The sequence below is a fragment of the Pseudopipra pipra genome, chromosome 2, assembly GCF_036250125.1.
Source record: "Pseudopipra pipra isolate bDixPip1 chromosome 2, bDixPip1.hap1, whole genome shotgun sequence".
Lineage (NCBI taxonomy): Eukaryota > Metazoa > Chordata > Aves > Passeriformes > Pipridae > Pseudopipra > Pseudopipra pipra.
The window spans coordinates 62,102,540-62,118,111 of NC_087550.1; the positions used below are offsets into that span (position 1 = coordinate 62,102,540).

At 41.0% G+C, this 15,572-nt stretch overlaps 1 protein-coding gene across 1 annotated transcript in view; it reads left to right on the forward strand.

Moving 5' to 3' along the window:
• RB1 (RB transcriptional corepressor 1) overlaps positions 1–15,572 on the forward strand; it is a 544,421-nt gene that overhangs the window by 411,705 nt on the left and 117,144 nt on the right. The gene's annotated exons all lie outside the window — the stretch shown is intronic.

Below are 15,572 nucleotides of genomic sequence, written 5' to 3' on the forward strand. Positions count from 1 at the left end.
GGGTCGTCCTAGAGCATACAGATTCTTGAATATCTCTAGTGAGGGACTCCACAACCACTCTGGGCAATCTGTTCCAGTGCATGGTCACCCACACAGTAAAGTTCTTCCTCATGTTCAGGTGGAAATTCCTGTGCATCAGTTTCTGCCCATTGCCTCTTGTCCTATTGCATGGCACCACTGAGAAGGGCTTGTGTCTGCCCTCTTGGCACCCCCCCTTTACATATTTATACATGGTGCTTTACTGATGGCCAAAGAAGGTTAAGTGCTTGATACTGAAAATGTAATAAAACTCCAAGCTTTAAATGAGACCAAGCCAAGGGCTTTACCTGGGCTGGCTGTCCCATAAGTGACCAAAGCCAGCAGGGACCCATCTGACACTGCCCATGCAGACTTGTATGGCTGAGGAGGCTAAAGGCAGCTTGGCATCCATCACAGACCTCCACACACGATGTGAGGCAAGTAACAGGTGCAAATCCTGCCCCCAACCCTGCCAGCAGTTGAGTTAAAAAATACTGTTTTATTGTAGGGGATTTTAATGGTGCTGTATATGGGCTGGTGCTGTAAATAGGCCTCTTGTTCGGGGTGGGGTGACATTGAAGCCAGTGGAATTTTATATATTCATGAAAGTTTCAGTAATGTGAAAAGACACTGAGAGGCCAGGGTGGAGGGCAGATGGAAGTATGGAGAGAAAGCTAATCTGGGGCCAAGGTTTATTAACTGGGGCAAACACTGCCACAGAACAACTGGGACCCCCAGACCCCATGTCCTTCTCTGTCAGCAGGCAGCTGCAAGGCCTGCCAGTAAACAGCAATTCTCTTCTCCCCTGATTAGAGAAAGCACTAGATGAACAATAACATCCCTGACTGTTCTGGTATTTACTCTGATTATCTTTTACCTTTCACAACAAGTATATTCCTGAGAAATTTACACTTATTAAAAAAAAAAAGGCAAGAAACTCATTAGTCAGTGTTTCTTTGAATTGTGGTTTAAATAAGCGACTCAACATTATGAGATTTGTGATACAGCAATAAGATTTGGCAACTCTGACAAGAAGAAAACTCTGCCAACAGGAGTTATTTAAAGTTCATTTACAATGCACAACTCCCAACATTCTGATCATAAATAGTTTGGGGATTCTCTTTAAACTGCACAGCGGATAAAATCTCATCAAATAGTTCTGCCTTTTGAATAACTTTTGCTTCCTTGTTTTTTTCTCTCCTATATTTCCTCACTTTTGTTCAGGGAAAGATGTAATCAGTGAGCTGTCTGGTTGTGCATCCAGTTCACCGATTGGTTAGTGCCTGTATGGGTGCATAAACAGAGAGAAATAGCAACTTCGAAAACAAAGCAATCCTTCCGCTAAATCACTTTCTTCCTCATACTCATTTTGACATCTGAATTATTTAGATCTGAAGTACTTCTGATATATTTCAGGGCAATAATGCTAGTTTCACTAGAGCTAAAAGCTTGCAGCATTAATAGGACCCCCAAAGTTGACAGGTGTGGATATTGGTTATAGGAGCTTCCTGTAGGCTTATCTTTCCTTCTTCTTGTGCCCAGGAGCTTGTTCCCTCCAATCAGGCCAATACCACCAGTCTTTCACTGGAGCAGCCACCCTTCTCTCCCAACTTCTCAATTTTCTGCCCCTTTTCCAGGCAACACGTTCATCTGTCTGCTTTCTACTGCCCTTTTCCTTGTCCTGGGGATGTAGCTATGGCTGGGAAGTGCAGGGGTATAGGCAGAGACTTAATTGTGCTTGTGCCCCTGTGTGGGAGAATAGGGTGAGACCAGAGGCATCAGGGAATGCCTGCCCATGCCAAGACATAGAAAGTCATTCAGACTATGTCAGAGGGGTCATCTGCTTCAGGGCAAAGGGAAGGGCTGAGTGAAATGGGCTCATGCCCCAAACTTGCCTGATGGGCTGATTGCTTTAAGACTGAGTAGATAATTTGCTGAATAGACTTCTGGAACACTTGCCCATATAAAACAACAGAGCCTCTGTTTCTCCAGTGTTGGTTCCTCTGTTTCCTCAGTTCTTTAGTGCTTTTGGCCTTCTTTCCCCTGAGTAAACTTTTTTTCATAGTTGTGTTGGTTTTGAGCCAAATCTGCTTCTTTAAAGATCATGCCCCTCCTGAATAACTAAGAATTGTTCCTAATTTTTTTCAGTAGTCTGAGGACATTTTAGATTATGTGGTCATAAATGTATCTTTCCATCCACAGTGAGATTATTAGACATTTCAGAGCTCTTTCATTTCATATCGTCTTTTCAGTAGTATACTAAATGTATTGTTAAGAACCTGCTAGCACAAGCAAAAATAGCTTATTTTATCCTGTTCAGTTAAGTCTTGTCTCTTCCAGAATGGGCCTTGAAGTGATGATCTCCTCTAGACAGATCCATGAGCAGCTGAGCTGATCTAATAGTTCACCAATGCTGAGAAGCTGAGATGTTGCTAACTCCTCATCTCCCAACCACAGATTTTCACTCTCTCTTAGCCCTGTGGTGTTTGCCATATGCTTCCATGAGCCATGTCAACTCAATAACAAGACTGAGGAATATTTAATTTGGGAGAGGGTGTTCATTTCCTTCTGGGTTAGTGAGTGATCTCGAACCTCATCATATAGAACCATGCCTTCAGGGTGCAGTTTTAGTTACAACTAATTTAGTATGACTGTGGGCTAGTGCTGAAAAGTGCAGTCTTCCCCATGTCTCTTCAGCCATGCTCCCCCCTTTTATGAGGTCCAATGACTGTGAGACTGCAGAATGAATCAAGTGAGCAAATGTGTTCAATGGAAATCCATCATTTTTCCGGTGGGTTTGTTTTCTGTCAGATGAGCATGTTGAAGTCATTGAGTTCAGGGCTGGCCATTGCTAGGTCACTAGACATAAGGGAGTATGTGGCCAGGGGAGCAATGAGCGATGCTACTCTTACTAAAAATGAAGTGCAATTCAGACTTAGGTTTCCTCTGGTGCAAAGCCTTTTCTTCCAACATACTATTGTGATTTCTTAACTCCTGGTGTTCCTACCTTACTTTTCATGAACTAGAGGATCACTTTGGAACTTGGAAGTTGAGCTGTAGAGAGTCATCTAAGAAGCCCAAAGCAGAGATGTGTTTCAGTTAGTCTGTATCTTTTCCATGCTACGGTGCTTTTCAGATATCTTCTTATTTATACATTCCAGACACCACACATCAAGTGTTCAGTTGGTAAGTGTTGGGTATATCATACCTTAAAATAATAAGGAAAAATACTGACTACAGAAGATACATAAGTCCCGAAAGCTCTCAGGACCGTGTGTAATAAAATAGTGCAATCACTACAAATAAAAAGGCAGGAGAATAAGCAAAGAGAGCAAGAAGGAAAAGGACATAACAAATTTTCATTTCCACTTCCACTAAAAAATGTAAAAATAAAATCCTTTCTGTCAAATATCAACTAAAATAGAAATCAAACATCTTGAGCACTGCTTGGAAGGATTCCACAGCTGTACTTTGGTCTGTGGAGATGAGAATAATCATCCCTTATTTGTCAAGCTGTCTTTACACAATTAATAGTTTGAAATGCCTCTGATAAATCATCCATTTCTTATTGCTATTTAAAAAGAGATTTTTATTTTCTTGCTCACTTATGTTAGATAGTGATTTTAGAATGAGATGAGAAAGGAAAATAAAAAAATAAAAAAGTAGCTTTGCTTAACCAGTGTAATTCTAGAACACACTAAAGATGAGGTAAAAATATATAATACTGTGAGCCAAAGCTTATTTTTTTGGGGGGAAGGAGTGTGAAACACTAGTACATATGGCCAAAACTAGCGTGTGGTGCACCATTCCAGACTGTTCCAGAACAGAATTAACTCTGCTTTGAGCTATATTAAAACTGAGTTACACTGATTTCTGCTGGTGTAAATTTGGGCACAGAGCCCTCAAGACAGGAAGTCACCCAGGCAGAAAGCAGTCCAGGCCTTCAGTCTGCTGGAGGGCTTGTGGGGACCAGTACTGCCTATGAAGCAGGAGGCGTTGAGTGGGAAAGAGAATCAAAACTGGCCCTGCATAGTGAGGGGAGGGAAAAAGGGAAAAAAAATAATGTCCTTTGAAAAGGGAAAGCTTGTTTGACAATTTGGCCACTAGAGATATTCACAGTCCTGCCAAGTGTTCCCAGGAATAAAGGAAAATTTTGGGGCAATTTAATATGAGATCTTTTCCCTCATCAAGCTAAAAGTTAATGCTGACTACTTCATGAAATAAAACATCCAATTAAGGATAATGAGACTCCTGGGGTAACCCCCCAACACATATTAATTTTGAGTCTTCATTAAGTTAAATGTGTTTATTTGGAAAAAAAAATCTCATTTTCCTTGCGGCTCCTGCTGCAACCTGTTTACCAAAAACTACTGGGACACCCACACAAGCTTCTGTAGAAGCCAGGCTGAAATTCAGAGTTGTTTACTTCCCCTCACAAAAAAATCCAAGGGCAGTGATGACAGCAGCAGTCCCTGCTCTCCCACATGCTGAATTCCAGCTAGGCTGATAGGAGTGGTAATCTACTTAGAATTAATCTCTTCCCACATCTCACTCACCCTTTTATTGTGCCCCATGTCCTGCTAAAGATAAAGCTGTCATCTGTCTTTTAACTGGGTGAGTTCATCTGATCTCCAAGATGCTACTCCGACTTTCACCTGCTTCACAGTAATGCAAGTTCCAGACAGGTTTTCAAATACCTGCAACTGACATCAGCTTCTGCCCTGAGATCCAGAAAGAGCAGAACACCAGCCAGAAAGGGAGGTAGCTGGCTTAAATAAGTTTTAAGGAATTAGTTCTAGGGTGAAGATAAAATGTAGGATTTATTTTGAAACCTACAAGAGCAAAAATGGAGAAAAAAAAGTGGGTTTTTTTCCTAACAGTTGGAGATGGGCAGAGGTAAAACTCCTTATGAAAGATGAGTCTTGGGAGAACTGAGGCAAGTTTTTGTTGGCAGCTGAGAAAACAGTATGATACACTATTCCAAAAGCAATTACAGAATTGTACTCAGCAGCCAAGCTGGATCCCATGGGAGATTCTGCAATCTAACAAACTACTAACAGTGTTGATTCCATGTGAATTGAGGGGAGAGTTCATAGCTATTAAGCCTGGGAAAGACTATTACAATCAGTAGTAGCCTGTCCTGTGTGAAGCAGGCCTTTCATGGTTTTCTGCTTCAGGACTGTGCTGTTTATCTGGATACTAGCGTATAATGTAGAAAGAAACTCCACTCTCATTTAAATACTGGCAGATTTATTATGCCTGTAAATGAGTTGTTCAAGGGTTAGTGGTTGGGCCAAGTAAAGAATTGTTTCCATAGTTTTGATCATCCACAAGCACAGATACTGAAAGCACATTGGACACACATTCTTCATTAGTGACTTACCTGGATGCTTTCAGGCCAAGAGAGCTCATTAGAGAGTCACCTTATCTGCTTCCAAAAGGGATGAAGCCATTCAGCAGAATGTCATTCCAGAATCAGAGACCATATCTCAAAGGCCAGGTTGGGTGGGACCCTGAGCCACCTGATTCAGTGGAAGATGTCATTGACCATGGCAGGGGCGTTGGAACTAGATGGTCTTTAAGGTCCATAACAGTCCAAACCATTCTGATTTCTATGATGATTTCTGTGATTACTGTGATAAATTCACACCAAACATCTCTCCAGTAGAGAAATCCTAACTATAGTTCATGTTTACTCATGTCATTTCTCCTTTTTAGCCCAAACTGCAACACAGTACTGACATGAGATCACTAAAAGCCATGCAGTCTTACCATGCCACCTTGTGCTAGATAGGTGGCAGTCAATGAAAGTAATCTGCCAAGAGTTCATACATGATTAAAATAAATGTATCACTGATATCCAATGTATTTTGAAATCATCCTGGGGGTTTTGTCTGTTTAATATAAACTTCTTGTGCCAGGACTCATCTCTTGTGCCTTGTAAGGACACAGAACCTTGCTCAGCTCCAAGCTGCTTGTCAAAATTTCGTATGTTATACATATGGCAACACTAGCACTGGAAAATGCTTCGTTAAGAGCCACTTTGTAGGCATGAACTTGGGCACATAAGGCATATATGCAAAATGCACTCTGGAATACAGAATATGAAAAGCAACGAGCACAATCTGTCACATCTTTACAGACCTTGAAAAGTGCCATGACAGGAGAATAATTTACATGTTGTCATTTCTCTTAACCTCACTGAATTCCTTTCATAATCCCTACCCTGTCCTCATCCCAATAAGAGGTATGTCATCACTACAGTAGAGGGAATGTGGCCAGGCTGGCATCCTATGTAATTCTTGTCTCCAGGTGCTTCATAAATCACACTTAGATTATCTGGTAATAAAATTGGCAATTAAAAGAATGTCATAGCAGTGAGTTATAAGCATGTGCAGTTACTGTGGTAAGGAGTTCACCCCAGGGAACCCTCTTACTCAGTTGTCTGCTTCTTCCTCCACAGTATCCCTTGTGCTTTCTAATTCTCACTTGTCTCTGATTTTGTTCTGATTGCTCAGGGCCTGAGTCATACACCTTGAAATAAGTCACCCTCATTTCCAAATTCAAGCCTCAAAGACACATCAACAATTATGGTACTTCACAAAATTAAGGTTCAGTTTTGCTAAGGGTTGCCCTTGTGAAGTGCTGAGGGCTTTTTCCCTCAGTTCAATAGCATGCCTCTCCCTGTGTTTAACTTTGGGCTTTGGACTCATTGCTTGCAATTAAGAACATATTTAAGCTGTTTGGTAGATTGTGGCCTGAGTATACACTACCTGGAAGATTCCAGTCTTGCAAAGCAGAGTACTCAGGGACACATTTGTGCTAGGACTGCACAAGTACATTTATTCTAAGTGCTGATAATGGCCAAGTGCTTCTATATTCCCTGCCTTCCAGCCTGTGACACTTTATATTTATACACTTTTATTATATTTAAAATATAATATAGTTCTGTTGTTCCTTAAGCATTTCCATAAGGATGGAGTTGCATCCAACATGGATGCAGGCAGGATGCTTGTAGATTTGTAGGCAGTTGTATAAACTAGTTGAGTTGCTTCTGATATGACCATTCCACTGTCACAGAAGAGTGTCCTTCCACATTCATCCAAGAGCTCAAACTCCCTGCATGACCAGTATAGATTAGAAGTTAGTGCTGGAGATGGCAATATGCTGTACTCTCCCTGCCAGCACTCACTATACCTTTCTGTTGTGTGCACCTGTAAGCAAAACCAAAGAATCTTATGGGATAATCTCTAGAACCCAGGACTGCCTCCATGGTAGTCCCAAGTCCAAACACATGTCTCTGGTATACCAGGGTGAGCCTTGGGTGTGCACCAATCTATCCTTTTGACTCATCCACTTCTTCTCACCTTTGATTCATGGGAAATAAACTCATGCCAAAAGACAACCGTGACACATTCTTCCAGACTCCTGAGCAAGACACATAAAGTTGAGTATTCCAGACCTGCATTCTGCATTTAGCCACATGTCTTGTGTTGTTTGAGGTCTTCTTTCTCTTCACATTACCTGTGTGGGAATATAAGTGTTAACATTTCTTTTTCAGGAAACAAGTATTTAATAAACAAGCTTGTCTTTGTCTCTGTGAAAAGACTATCCTGTCCCTATGGGATTTCTACTTCTCTCAGGCTATCAGTTGCCTTGCAAAATTGTCCCTTGCTTATTAGGCACTCACATAAAACTCCTGCCTTGTGAATTCACATATGCCATTTGTTCTGTCATCTTCCTAGACAAACAGTTGGCTCTCTCTCACCAAAACAGATAATCCAGGTACTAGGGTGCAGTCTTACAAGAGAGGACCATGCCAGACTCTGCAGAAATAAAATCCTAAATCCATAATCCTCCTTCTTACCCAGCTCCTCTTTCTGGCCTCCACATAGGTGCCAAGAAAGAAAAGAAATAAAGAATTAAATAGTAGCCTAATACTATAGAGTTTTGAGGAGGACTCAATATAGATTTTTAAGATTATTTATGCAAGGAAATAATATAGAAATTCTGTTCAGACATAAGCAGTTAGAAAACGTTTCAGGCTTTGACAAATTCTGCCCCTAAAACATAAAAATCTTTAAACCTTAAAACTTTCGCAGAGAGACTTTAGTTTTGCTTTTTTTACATGATTTTGGTGTCTGTTTGTTGCAGTCCTTATACAAGTATTTGGTATTAATCTCATGTGCCCAATTACCTCAAGGCTTGTTTTTATCAAAACAAAATGCTGTGGTTTGTTTCAACATCTGAACATCAGAGGTAGGTTAGCTGGAGAAGCCAAGCAATGTCCTTAGTTTCTGAGTGACCTCTGGCAATCCTTCCTCCTGGTGGAACAACAACATGTGTTCACTTCTAAACACCTGACATGCACTAATTTTCTAGAAATAACAGTATGTGGGAAGGGAATCTAACTCTCAGTCAAACCCCATTTCCTCTATCTTTTGGAGAGATGACAAACTTCTATTAAAAGAAGGAGAATTGAAACAAGTCCTTTCCAATTCAAAGTTTCACACATTTAGAGGAATATGCTAACCCAAGTTTGCTGAAAATAAAATGGAAAGTGATGCGGAAGCTGAAGTAACTGCACGTGCTATATTCAAAGCCAGACTGTGAATGGATTTCTTGAAGTATCAAATTTTAACTGTAGAAAAGCTGTCAGAATGGATCACATATGAACACAGAAAGACATTACAGACTGCAGGCAGATGAATATCTGTGATGAAAAAAACAACCCAACTGCCATGGAGAGGAATGCTTGAAGCCTCTTTTGTTATGACTACAGTAAAAATACACATCTATTTTCCTAGAATAACAAAGCATTCATTCTCCCTCCTGCTTGGAGCTGTTGGGCAGTTACATCGTGTTATTAGCAACTGTACAAATGTCTTGTGTTTTGAAAAATCAAAGAATTTAGTGAGTAAGGAGAATTAATACCTTCCCTATAGCCCTGCCCCTGGATTTGCTTATATGTTTTGCTTTAAGGAGTCATTGGATGAAAAAAATGTAATCTTTGCTGAAATCAAGGACTGGCACCCAAGACCTCCACCTCTCAGGGGAACACCTCTACAATTAATGTACAGAGATGGGCTTCCTAGTATTGCTTGTGCTTTTCCTGACTTTGTGATTCTTCATTGCTTTTTTTGTCCAGTGGTCTCTACTGCAGGAGGGAAGGGTCATGCAGCTTAGCCTCCTGGCTCTGGCATGAGAAGATCCCCTTTAAGATGGGAACTGCAAGTTTGAACACCATCCCTATCCCTCTGAGAAAAACCCTGATCTCTTTTTTCTTTGGGTGGATATTAAAACCACTGCAGATTCTCCTTGGAGGCCACTTTTCAACAAGACACATCTGTTTCCCAGGGCAGAGCTAGTTACCTAAATCTAGAAATGAATGAAAGGAAGGAGGAATCAAAATACTTTCCAGCCTGACACACGCAGAAGCCTAAATCTGAGAACAGGAAGAATCTCAGCTCTCCTCTGCCTTGTCTTTGCCTTTGGCTGATTTCAACAGATGCTGCTCTCCCTCATTCAGAGGTTTCATTGGTAGGAAAAGGATGCACCACTGTCTAACTCCCTCTGTTCCTGGAAGGGGAGAGAAATGCCTAAATCAAGGTCATGAGTTACAGCCCTTGAGTACCTGCCTAGACATAAAATACCTTGAGTCCCTTGTGAATCTTCCTCTTTTGTTCTTAGTGTCTAAGTGTGAAAACATGCCTGTCACACATATTAAAAAAATAACAGGCTGTTAAAAAGGCAAAAGTATCCTTCTGTCCTTTGTTTATGCCATCAGATAAATATTTGTACCCTTTCCCTTGCATGAGATGGACTTATGTAGTGGTCTGATTCAGAAAATAGATTCCTGAGGGAAAAAACTCACTCAGGGCAGGCTAGATTCTAGTTAGATCAGCTTCCTGAGCTTAGTTCATCTTCTGGTTCCCCTGGTGCCAATGCTATGCAAGACACAAGGCAAAACGCGTGGGAAAGAAAGAAATGTGTGAGGAAGAAGGGGAATCAGACAGCAGTAGCCCAAACTTAGAGCAGCTTATGCTGTGTTGGAATCATACTCCAAGGTATAGTTCGGGCTGTTATCTTCCCAGTGGGTTGCCGTCATCCATACTTCCTGTAAAATAAATTTGTTTGAACTGCACACTGAGTTCCAAAATACATTACATATCACCCGTTGTAGAGTTTTGCAATTATAAAAAAAAAAAAAAAAAGACTCAGCAATGAGCAAGGCCCATGGGTGGGGTTTCATGGGATGCTGAATGCAATTTAAAAGCTTGTTGCTGCTGGAAGGGGGGCTGCTCATCTTTTTTTCTCCTGCATTTCCTCCCACACAGGCACATGCCATTAATGCTTGCCTTGAACCAACTCCAGCATTCATCTTGCACTTAGTTTAAGAGTGGGTCAGTTTATCTCACTAACCACATAAGAAAACATAGCCAGCAAAAAAGTGAATGGTCTACTGGCCTTAGAAGCTGAGCTCCTCCGATCATGCCAGGTGACCATTCTTGGTCACCTGGCATGATCGGAGGAGCACCACACCAAGCAATTCCAAAGAAGGAGCAGAAGATTCCTGTAGGAGTAGGATCACAGACTGTTGGGAACACCAAGCTGCTAGGTTGGCTCAGTTTCCTGCCAAATTGCAGCCCAGCTCTTCTTGGACTTTGCTATCCAAAGCACATTATTAAATACATGCAACTCCTCTGTCAGAGCCCTGCCAAACTTCTACTGCTATGCACTATGGGCCAAATGAGTTTGCAGATCCTTGTAGATCCAAGAACCAGCTTTCTCCTTGGCTCTTGCTGGCAGCTTGGGCAGGTTGTGGAACAGTGGTGCAATGTGCTTCCCCTTCAGGAAATTCTGCTTACTAAGGCAGCAGTCTAATTATGGGCTTGAAGCTTTTGGAGAATCTGTATCACCAGCCCCTGGAGGGGAGCAGCAGGAATCGAGATGCTAGGCAAAAATAGGAGGAAATGCTGTGATGAAGCCTGCATTCAGTAGAGAAGAATGTCACTTAAATGACAAAATACCTACTTGAGAACTTCCTCTCTTTGAGCATCAGTCTAGCAATTCCTTTGTTAAGAAGACTTGACATTTTGTTTGCTGTCAGGTCACAGGTTTTACAGGCAGCTGTCGTAATGGGCCCAGCCTCTCTCTGCTGGAATTTATAAGCCAAGAGATTCACAAATCTGTTTCATAGGTCATAGCTCTGACCCTTTTCTGTTCCCTAAAACAAAGTGATTTCAGTTGGCCAATAGTCAAGCAGAAGGGAGAGCTCTTTCACTCCTGAGGAGCAGCAGGATACAGTTTGAGTGATTACAATCTACAAAGTCATCCACACTCTTTGGACAGCAAAACAAGTAACTCTGTCCCTGAACCCCAGACACCCAGGCAATAGGATCCACTCAGAGCAGTTTAGATGCACTGTGATTTTGTAGAAGCTGTGGCAGAGACCTGGGAACCTTTTTTTCCCTCCCACACAATGAACAACATGAGCTTTCCAACCTCCTTCAAAGTGAAGTCGACTCGCTTCAGTGAAAATTCCTCTGTGCGGTACGTACACCGAGTTCCTATCAACAGCATCTGCTGCTGAGCTATTGTTGAGTATGTAATGGAGCCATAGGAACCCTAGACTCCAGATTATTCCTCACAGAATCATTTGATTTATGCTGCCAAGACCTGGAAATAGGATGCGTGCACTTTCTGACAGAATTTGGGAAGTGCAGGTATTGCGGTAATGTGGCCAGGGATTTCTGAAGAGGAGGCATCCTGAATTTCTTGGCGGGGCTGAAAGAAGCAGATCTGAATCACAGGAGGTGCAGCAGAGCTTCCATATCTTCATTTGTGATGGTGGCTGCATTTTCTTCTTTCCACACTAATGCCACAGTGTGCATGGTCTTTGCACCCTGTTTCAAGATCTAGTTGTGCAAAGGATGATTTGTTGTGGCTGCGTTCAATGCCTGGTGTGGAGCCTACTTTCTGAGAACACACTTGCCTTAGGCTTGTAGCATGAGTGTTCAGATATGCTTAGCATTAAAATGTGGTTAACTCAGTTTCTAGCCCAGCTGAACCTTTACAATTAAGGAAGACATTGTGCAGCAAAATCAGACTTCTGTGTTTATTTATTTTTAGCTTCTGTGGAAATTGCAATGATGCGGTCTTGCTCTGAGCATATGTGTGCTCTTGTGTGTCTGTCTGTCCTCCACTTGCAAACAACCCCTGGCCATTCTGAGCCCAGTTTTACTCAAAGACAGCAGTTTCAAACATACTGGGTCCCTAAATGTATCATGAAAACAGACAGTTGAATATACCAGAGGGAAAGCCTACAGCCTTATACAGAAGAAAATGTATACCATCAACCCAAGCCATGTTAGGTAAGAGTAGTCTACACAGGAGTGCAATATTATATGTCCCAACCTCATAAAGAGTTTTAATCAGAAGTGGCACCACTATCAGATGGTGGAAGATCCACCATCAGATGAAAATGAGTTAGAAACCAGGTTTCATTTGCTGTGTGGCATATGGAAATACTTGATTACTTAGGTGAGTAAAAAATAAATACTAATTTTGTCTCCCACTCTTTCCTGCTCTGTTGCTTTGCTTCTTTTGCTGCAGGCCTGTACTATAGAACCAGATCCTGTGTGGCAAGGAAGTGAGGGTTGATAACTATGCATAGAAGGCTTAATTTTAAGAGAATGTTCATGAAACTTATCCATTGAATTTGCATAAAGAAGATTTTACTCCTCATGGTCTTGTTCATCTTACCCTTAACCCACTACTGGTTAGGTCTTAGCAGGTCACTGTTTGATATGTCCTTTGCAGAAACTATAAAATATATTATGCACATATTATTCCCCTTAGGTGAATTCAAAGGCTCTATTGGAGAAAAACACAATGAAACTGTTCTAGCTTTAAAATTCTGGTAGGGCTCCAGCTACTTTCAACAATCTATACATCTCCTATCTTGGAGATGTAAGGGCCTTACCTCCTCCAAAAACCAAATCATTCATATTACCAATTTTCTGAATCAGGACATAGTGAAGTACTAACAGAAATATAATATAAATTGCTGTTGCCAGAACAAATAAACTACATGTTGTAATGTGCTTCCCCAAGGGTTTTACTGTCTGTCTTTGTCTCGACCACAGTATGTCAAACTCTTAAGTATGCAGGTAACTCTATGCATATAAATAGCCACCAGACCTTCTCAAGTATTCAGAGGTCTGTGGCTTCACAGAGCAAATACATATGAGTATGCAGAGACTGATGATGTAATAATTACTAATCATATTGTAGTTTTACATAAATCGTACAATGTACTAGATCTATGAGTTCATTATTATAACTTATTCTATTGACTTCAGCTCATTTATTCATGTTAGACAAATGCACTGTTCTCCCTACACTGGTGAAGGAAATAGTAAATGCCCCTCAGAACCAGAATTTGAGCATTCAGACTATTAAAGTGGAAGAAGGATCCCGGCAAGGGATCCTGTCAGAAGGATCTCCCGACACTTGAGCTAGGGTGTGCAGCCCCTCCCCACACAGCCCTGAATGCTCTGTGGTAATCAGTTATGGACCATTTGCAATATGCAGTTTGGATGCAGCCACCCTCTTCAGGGAGACAAGAGAGTTTAACAAAATGGGTAGTCTCAGTGGGATCATAAGTGTATTTCATTTGCTAGCACAGGCATTGCCTTAACATCTTGCAGTTGCTAACATGGATACAGCTTGTGTGAATTTGTGCATATAGAAAGAATCTCCTTTAAAGCCTGATTATTTGCTGCTCTTGCCTATCCATTTTGTTCTTTTAAAGATGGTTTTAACATCAGTTCCTTCTTCACCTTTGAGGCCTGACTGTCAGCATTTCCCGTTTCTACAGCTCACCCTTAAATTAAGGTAGACTCCTCATGCTCCCCTAAGCAGCAGTGGTGCCAGCAAGTATTGCAGAAGCAATGCAAAGCCAGAAAGAAAGATCTGAACTCGTCTTTGGCAGATTTAAAAGCCTGTTATCTTTCAATGCAAGAACAAGCCTGTGTAAGGGAGGATTAGCTCAGAATGCATTTTACATTAAAATTCAAACACTGTCATAGGAGAAAGACACTCTTCTGCTGCTTTGTTTTCTTTTTCTCCCCCAAAGGAAAACATTCTAGTGCATATTTTGATTGCTGTTCATTCTGCATCTGATAAAAGTCTATAGAGGAAGACTCAAAATAACAAAATGCTGTTTAAACAGGGCAAAACTTGAGTAATTTAGAAGTCAATATATGTGTTTTATTAGTCATGGATGTATATGTTTTAACCATGTTAAAACCTGCTGTTTAGTCCTCAATTACTTTTCATTCCCTTTCCTTATAGCTGCTTTTTAATATTTTCAAAGGATCTAGAGGCCCAGTCCTGGCTGAGGACTAAGGTCATCACTGTGCTCACACATTGAACTTACGCTTGATGGGTTTATCTTTCTTTCAAAATGTTTGCTCAACTATGGTTATCACTCAAATGATGGAATACTATGACTATATACATAGGATTACCATAGACAGATGGTCTTGAATCAGTTCACTGTGTTTTGTTGTTTTAATAAATTACATGCTTTAATTAACTAAGATCTCAGCCAGGCGTTTCCCTATCAATTTTCCATAGGCTTCCTTTGCCTTTTTAATTGTAACAGCAGCCATTTCACACTCAGATATTCAGAATATATATATTAACACCGCCTTTCATGGATAATTTTGAAGCCACCTGCAAATCAAGTTCTTATAGACAAATAATTATTCTCCCAGTGCACTTGTCTGATCATGAAAAAAAAAGCTGACTTTGTCAGCATTCCTTGCTTTGCTATAAAGTATTATTCCTGTTTTACAGAGGAGGGCAGTAAGAAACACGGTTTAATCCCTAATTTCTGATATCAGGAAATTTGAACGCTCTGGGTGCATCTAAAATTGTGGGACAAGAGACCTCAGTGCCCAAAATGTACCCTGGCCACGCTGTAACTACATATGAGGATAAGGTTCTAATGTACAATTTTCCCTCCTTCCTGTATTCTGTTTTTCACTGGAAGAAAATTCAGGTGTATAGGAAAAGACGGCTCTACAGTGTGTTCCAATTGCACTCCATCTGAACGGGCACAGGATCACAACAGCAGCAATGACAGGGAAAGGGAAGGACAGAGGAGGGACAAGCACTGAAACCCATACTGCCCCACACATTGCCTGTTACCAATGAGGGTAGATACGTAGAGTGAAAAAATTCCATTAGCACTGGAGTCTAGATAAAGGAACTTGTTGGCAAATATGGAACTAGGCTACTTTTTTTTTTATTTATTCAGGGTTATGGTCTTATTCCAGGATCATTCTTTCCCTCATTTATCTTTGAATGCTGCTACAGAATCACTCTGGATATTATGATATTACGTATTCATGTTACAGTTGCAAAATAATACTCTGTGCAATTTAAACTCTCATTTTTAGAAAGCACCTTGTGATAGTAAATCTGAGAAACCAACAATTTTTCTTCCTATGATCAGTTCATCTATGACCTCTCTCTAAAGCCAC